Source organism: Arctopsyche grandis, chromosome 9 (genome assembly GCF_051622035.1).
Source record: "Arctopsyche grandis isolate Sample6627 chromosome 9, ASM5162203v2, whole genome shotgun sequence".
NCBI classification, from domain to species: Eukaryota; Metazoa; Arthropoda; class Insecta; order Trichoptera; family Hydropsychidae; genus Arctopsyche; species Arctopsyche grandis.
In genome coordinates, this window is record NC_135363.1 from 22,706,418 (window position 1) to 22,713,291 (window position 6,874).

General features: G+C 32.6%; 1 protein-coding gene across 1 annotated transcript in view; it reads left to right on the top strand.

Moving 5' to 3' along the window:
* LOC143917313 (uncharacterized) overlaps positions 1–6,562 on the top strand; it is a 115,985-nt gene extending 109,423 nt beyond the window's left edge. Inside the window, exon 4 of the mRNA XM_077438796.1 lies at positions 6,537–6,562. The gene's annotated coding sequence lies outside the window, so the exon portion shown is untranslated. The remainder of the gene's footprint in view (positions 1–6,536) is intronic.
* Positions 6,563–6,874: the final 312 nt, after the last annotated feature.

Genomic DNA, 6,874 nt, shown 5'->3' on the forward strand with positions numbered 1-6,874 from the left:
GCAAAGCTTTGAGTAAATATTCAAATCTTCTAATATTTGACACTTAACATAAATTAAACTTTGAACGACAAGACGACGACTAAAAATTTAATACTGTCTTTCGAAATGAAAATAAAAAAGAGAGGAAAACAGATAAAAACAGGAAAAAAGTGGCGACTAAAGAAAAAGTTTCAACTTTTTTCTACTTATTTTCTACTACTCACTTTTTACTACTTACTACATATACATAAAATATATAATTATTGTAAAATCATGAATATGTGTGAGTGAATGGATTATTTGAATTAGGTCATCCCTACTACGTGTCCCATAAGATTGGAATCTACATACATATAAAATGTAATTGATCAGAAAAAACTTTTTTCATCAGTAATACAATATGATGGTTTAAAGTAGGGATCCCAATTATACAGTTTTAAGAAGTTCAAGATATTATTAAAATTTTAAGAGAATCGTTATCTGTAACACCAAATAGAACTAAATATGCTGTAGATTGAAAATAAAAAAATAACTCCGTATAAAAAGTATACGAATATTCAGATTTGGGATCCCTAGTTTAAAGTAAAGCAGTATATCGATTAATAAATATTTAGTATTGAAATGCTATTAGAAATCAATAATTATAAAATTTTAGCATATGCTAATAAACATTTTTTCATGTTCTACTAGAAATACGTCCTTATAAAAACGCTTAAAATAATTACACTTTGAATTGACCTTAGGTCAAATTTCTTACTATTTATAATAAAACCATGCAAGACACAAGTCGTAAATACCATTATGTCAGATATATGTTTCGTTTTATACGAGTAAAAATTACAATTTCGATGTTTAAAACATTGTTGAAGTGCCGCAACGGTCTATGTTCCGACACATGTTACCAATCGCATCATTAATTCTTCTCAAGCGCGCCAACCTAATCATTCATACATTCATCTAGGTTATAAAACCAAATCCCACACATGTTTGTATTTTTTTAACTAAATGACTAGGTTAGGATATGAGAATGGATTCTGGCATCAAAGTGGTTCGGCAAAACCTCGAGAGATTCCGCTCGAAAAAAATTACAGGCAATTTATATGGCTTGCGATATTTCAAACGAGCGCCTAATGCTTGCATATGTGCTCCAATGCGGGACGGGGGTTAGATGGGGGGGGGGGGGTGGAGGGGGTTGTAAATAATTCGCGATTTGTAAATGACGTGTGCATGGCAGAGAACAGGTTAAGTTCCGAGACGTGCGCCAAACGACGAAAAATGCTCGGGTAGACAGGTGTCACTTTGTACGGGCGTCATTTATTCGCATTGTCCGCGAAATTGAGACGGAGAGATCTCTCGGAATGCTGTTTGTACTAGAGCCACTTACAATGCTCCTCAAATGTCACCGTTAACACTTACCGTCGGACTGTGAAAAATAAGAATAAGCGTCGAGGAGTGTCGCTGTTGAAATTCCATTCAAATTGATTTTTTTCTGTAACAATAAGTACTTCCAAGTATGCGTATGATATCAACATACTTTATCGTGGAGTTTTCTGAGATCGAAGTGAATTTTCGAATTTTTGAATTTCGAAGTGAACGTTGATTATTTTTTGCCGGGAACGCGAGATCAGGTGATCAGCGCTTTGTAGTTTTATTGTTTTATTACAGGCAACCCATTTTTTACATGGTTTTTATAAGTTTCACTTTGCACAATGTTATGGAAAAACTTCATAAAACTCTTCCGATCACTTTGGTAATTTACTATTTTGCGAGGTTTGGTCCGCGATTGATATATCAATTGTTTCCGCTTAGTCGATAGTAAAATGTAATCTTCATAGACATGTTTAAAAATCCAAAAAAAATGTATTCGGTGCGACAAATATGATTAGATTATTTTTGTACATAAGAACTATCAATTTCTACAAGGTATTCATTAGTTTCATTTGGTGCAATAGCATGGAAAAACTTGAAATTTTGCTATTTTGCTAGGTTTTGCCCCCGATTATAGTGAAATTTAATCATCGTAGACATGTTTAAAAATTCTAAAATTGTGGAGACGGTGACAACTAACTCTTTGCCAATAGCCAGTAGCATCGTTTGTTGGACTTTTCGCCTCCCACTCATTTTGTCAGATTTTAATTGTTAAAACGCCTATAACTATATATTTTTCACACAACATCTTATAAAATTTGCATTAAAGGCTCTCTAATCTCTCATATTTATTTTGTCTTCACTAATAGATTATATAATTAACGATAAAAAGTTTATGTTATAATGACGATATCCATGCTATAATCAAACAGCATTCCGATCTGATCTGATTGGTCTATCTTTGTAACTCTCTGATTTTGACCTTCTAACTTGATTTTGGACTGAGATTGTCTAATCCAGCGGTTTCCAAACTTTATGCTACTACGCCTCCCTAAAAAAAAATTTTTTTTGCCGCGCCTCCCCACCTTTTATTTTTTTATAGATATAATAATATAGACACGTTTTAAATAATAAACCTTTATTTAAAAAAAAATACTGAACACTGCAATAGACAGAATAATAAAAAGGTTTTGCTATAACAAAAATTTATACAAACACGTATATTTATTTTTATAATAAACTACATCTAACACACCAAAATTTAATGCGACGGATGTTGTTGTTTGTTGGCACAAAGTTTATCAAATCTTGGGGGCAATATGGAGAGTGCCACTCGTAACTCCTTTTCGACTATTAACCTGGCTCGATATTTGGTTTTCATTGCAGCTAGTGCCGAAAAGCCCGTTTCGCATAAATAAGATGTTACAAACGGTAGAAGCACTTGCATTGCTTTGCAATACAAAGATTCATACTCTCCACTAAGATTCATCCAAAATTTATTTATGGTTTCATTTTGAAACTTTTGTTTTAGTGAGCTATCGCATGATAATTCTATCAATTTTTCTTTTTCGATGGTTGTCAGCTCGAATTCGTCTTCTTCATTGTAGTTTATTGGATTCTGTATCCACAAAAACTTTGAGAAATCAAGGTCTTTGAAATAATTGGAAAAATGCAGCACTAAACCATCCAAGTGGTCAATAAAAAGATTTTTACTTGCTTCAATATTGGCTGTGGCCCAGAAATTTTGGAAAGTGAAAACATATCCAACTCATTCTTTTGTAAATTTGATTTCCATAACTTCAACTTTTTAATGAAAGCTTTTACTTTGTCTTTTTGAACAAATGTATGTATTTGTGATCCCTGCATTGATTTATTTAAACCGCTCAATTTTCCAAAAATTTCAACCAAATAGGCAAGTTTAACAATAAAATTGTCGTTCGTCCACAAATGTGCCTCTTCATGTTGGTTTTCTTCGAGAAAGGTTGCTATTTCTTCTTTGAGTTCAAACACCCTTTGAATCATTTTTGCACGAGATAGCCAGCGAACTTCACAATAATACAAAAGTGAGGTATAATTAGCTTCCATATCAGCACACAGCTTTGCGAACAGCCTTGCTCTCAAAGGACTGTTCTTAATGTAGTTTATAATTTTTATAACTTTTGTAAAAATGCTGTTCAGTTCCTCGCTCATATTTTTTGAAACTAGAGCTGCTCTGTGAAGCATACAGTGCGTCCAGATAGCATGTGGTGCTTTCTTTTTGACCAATGCTTGAAGACCTGCTTTGTTTCCGGACATTGAGTGAGCTCCGTCGGTACACAGTCCAACGCAATTATTCCACATGTCGTTTTCTTCAAAAAAACTGTCTATTATATTAAAAATTTCAATGGATGTGGTCTTCCCAAGAATGGGTTTGCAAAATAATATATCTTCTAATATATTATTATCCGCGACATATCGAACATATGCAATTAAATGGGCATCTTTAGCTATATCAGTTGCCTCATCTACTTGTATTGCGAATTTTGAAGTACAAAGCCGAGAAACTAATTGATCGCAAATATCTTCAGATATATCATTGATTCTCCTTCCGTATTATCAGCAAGTGGAATTTGTCTCAACTGTTTTGCAAACGATTCGCCGAACATTATTCGAACCATATCAACAGCTGCTGGTTAAAGTAGGGTTTCTCCTATTATATGTGCTTTCTTACATTTTGCGATTCGGTAAGAGACATGGTACGAAGCCAATAATGCGTTTGGTGTAACTGAAAGTATTTTTTTGAACGTTTGCTTCTGAATATTTATCTCATCCAATTTTCTTTGAAAAAATTCTATGGGCTTTTCAACGTATTAAGAATGTAGAGTTTCTAGGTGCCGTTTTAATTTGACTGGTCTCATACTATCTGAAGCCAAAACTTTCGAACACAACAAACACATTGGTTTTTACAAACCATCTACATATAATAACACTTGTGAATCCTAACGATAAATACGATGAACTGTATAGTCTTTTCTTCGAAGCTTTATCTCTTTGTCCTTTTTTGATTTTATTTCCACTTGTATAAGCATCAGTATCTTCATTATTGTCGACTTTTCTCTTGTAACCACTCAAAAATTTATCCATTCGGCTAAAAAATATTTTATTGATATAATTTAAAATAAATAATAATGAAATGTAATTATAAAAATATATTAACTATTATTTCGATGAACTGTATCGTATTTTCTTCAAAGCTTTATCTCCTTGTTCTTTTTTGCTATTATTCCCACTTATATAAGCATCAGTATCTTCATTATTGTCGACTTTTCTCTCTTTTAACCACTCAAAAAGTTTTCCATTCGGCTAAAAAATATTTTATTGATATAATTTAAACAAATAATAATGAAATGTAATTATAAAAATATACTAACTATTATTTTCAGAAAGAAATCACGATAAAAACAATATCACATCCCGACAATACGCTTCAGTTGACACTTCAGCCACGAGTGATTTTTAAATTTGAGGTATTGTTTCATGCAACTAGCGGTCGTTTTGTGCATTACCGAAAAAGAGCGTTTGCAAAGGCGCGATTTTTAACATCTTCCTCTCCGGATATTTTTTTATAGGAATTAAATGTAGATATAAAAATGAAAGAAAAATAAAAATAAACATTCATGCATTGAATTTTTACTGTTAACCTACGATATGAAGTTTTATTTATTTGTAGATATTATGGTATGAAAATTATTTTTTTATTAAAAAGTTTTGGCGCCTCCCCTGGCAATAGTCCGCGCCTCCCAGTTTGGAAACCGCTGGTCTAATCCGAACTGCGATATATTACGAACTTTATATTGTACTAGTTTTTATAAGCCATTTTTAAGTGCTTTTGCTTAGAATGACTCTGTCGTCGGCGAGTACATAACCTCAAATTTGTAAATCGATTTGTTTTTACAGTTTCTGATTGATTTTATCGGTTTCAATTTTCTCCAGCATATTTACATGCTGCGTAAGCCCAGAAAATTCTAGCAGAAGACTGTCAATCTGTGTTTTAATAACTACAAGATCTCGCCAGCAGCGTATTTGGCCCAGACTTGAACCCACGACCTCTTTACTGGTATGCAATAGCTTTATCAGTACACTACGCTGTGCATATATAAATATACTATATGTACAAAGACATAAGTCAAAATCGATCAACTTTTCTGGAAAATAAAGTATACAAAAAATATATTACATTTATCATAAACAATATCAAAAATACTTACATATTGTTCCAAATATAAAATGATGAATTATTACCATAGACATAATCCTGGGGATTTTCAGTAACATATTTTTCAGACGATTAATTATACCACTTCGCCCGTAATTCAATTCACATCACGTAAAAATGTATAAAGAACATTCGAGAAGTCATAAAAAGCCTATAAAGAAGCCGTAAAATGTATAAGACACAAACATCTTAACGAATTTTGGGCTTAACAATGGAACGCATTCAATTTATTTCGTATTATATATATTTTGGATTATATGTATCATAAAAATTACGTTTGAAGAAAATTAATATTTACGAGTATTTCCAGTGCGATACGAGAGAAATGTAAAATAAATATACCTGTCATTTTCAATATTACATTCGAGTTAATATGATACCTTTTATGTACTCACACGGCGAATGATGTGCCACGTGCAAAAAGAATGACGGAAATAAATTGAAAATAGCCATAAAAATATGACTAATGTATAATATATGTATACGCACTTCGAACGTTATACGCACGAGTACAGTTTTGTTCTGAAAGGCGATGAAAGGGGAAAAAATTCGATCTATTCGAAATCGAATTAAATACTCCTCTTTAATTAATTCAACTCTACCGGGAACGATTTAATCCGCCGTCGAGAGGGCAAGGGAGGAGAGGTAACGGAGATGAGGAGAGGAATCACTCCATGATTAATATAACAAATTACTTCTTCGGATTGATTTATTCGTCGGGCCCTCATCATCAATTTGCCCAATTTTCCGACGTTCCCTACCGATGAGGTCGGGGGGGGGAGGGGGGGTAACAATCCCTTCTTAACAAGTACGTCGACCTGTCTCGCAAAAAACCAGCCGGAATGCCGGACTTTAGCGTGTTAATCAATTCAAACTGTGAGTTGTCTTTAGTATTGCGCAATTGATCATTTATTTTCATTTTGTATTGTTTCAGATTTATCCGGTTTGTTTTGATGCAAGGTAAGAACATCATCAATCATATATACATAGGTACATATGTACATACATACATATGCCCAATTGTAAATAATGATCACTTTTAAATCGATACCTCTATTCAAACTTGTGATGCGATTATTTGTCACTTTCGACTCATTTTTTTTTAACTTAATCGAATCACTTACTTCTTTTCTTTTTATGTTTGCATATGAAATAATCTGATTTTTATGCATATAGAATAATCTGATGTTATATATTTAAATCATATAGCAAAATATTTGTGGTTTTTAGGGCTGGTTGATTCTTGTTAAAAACCATTTTATCCTTAAAAGT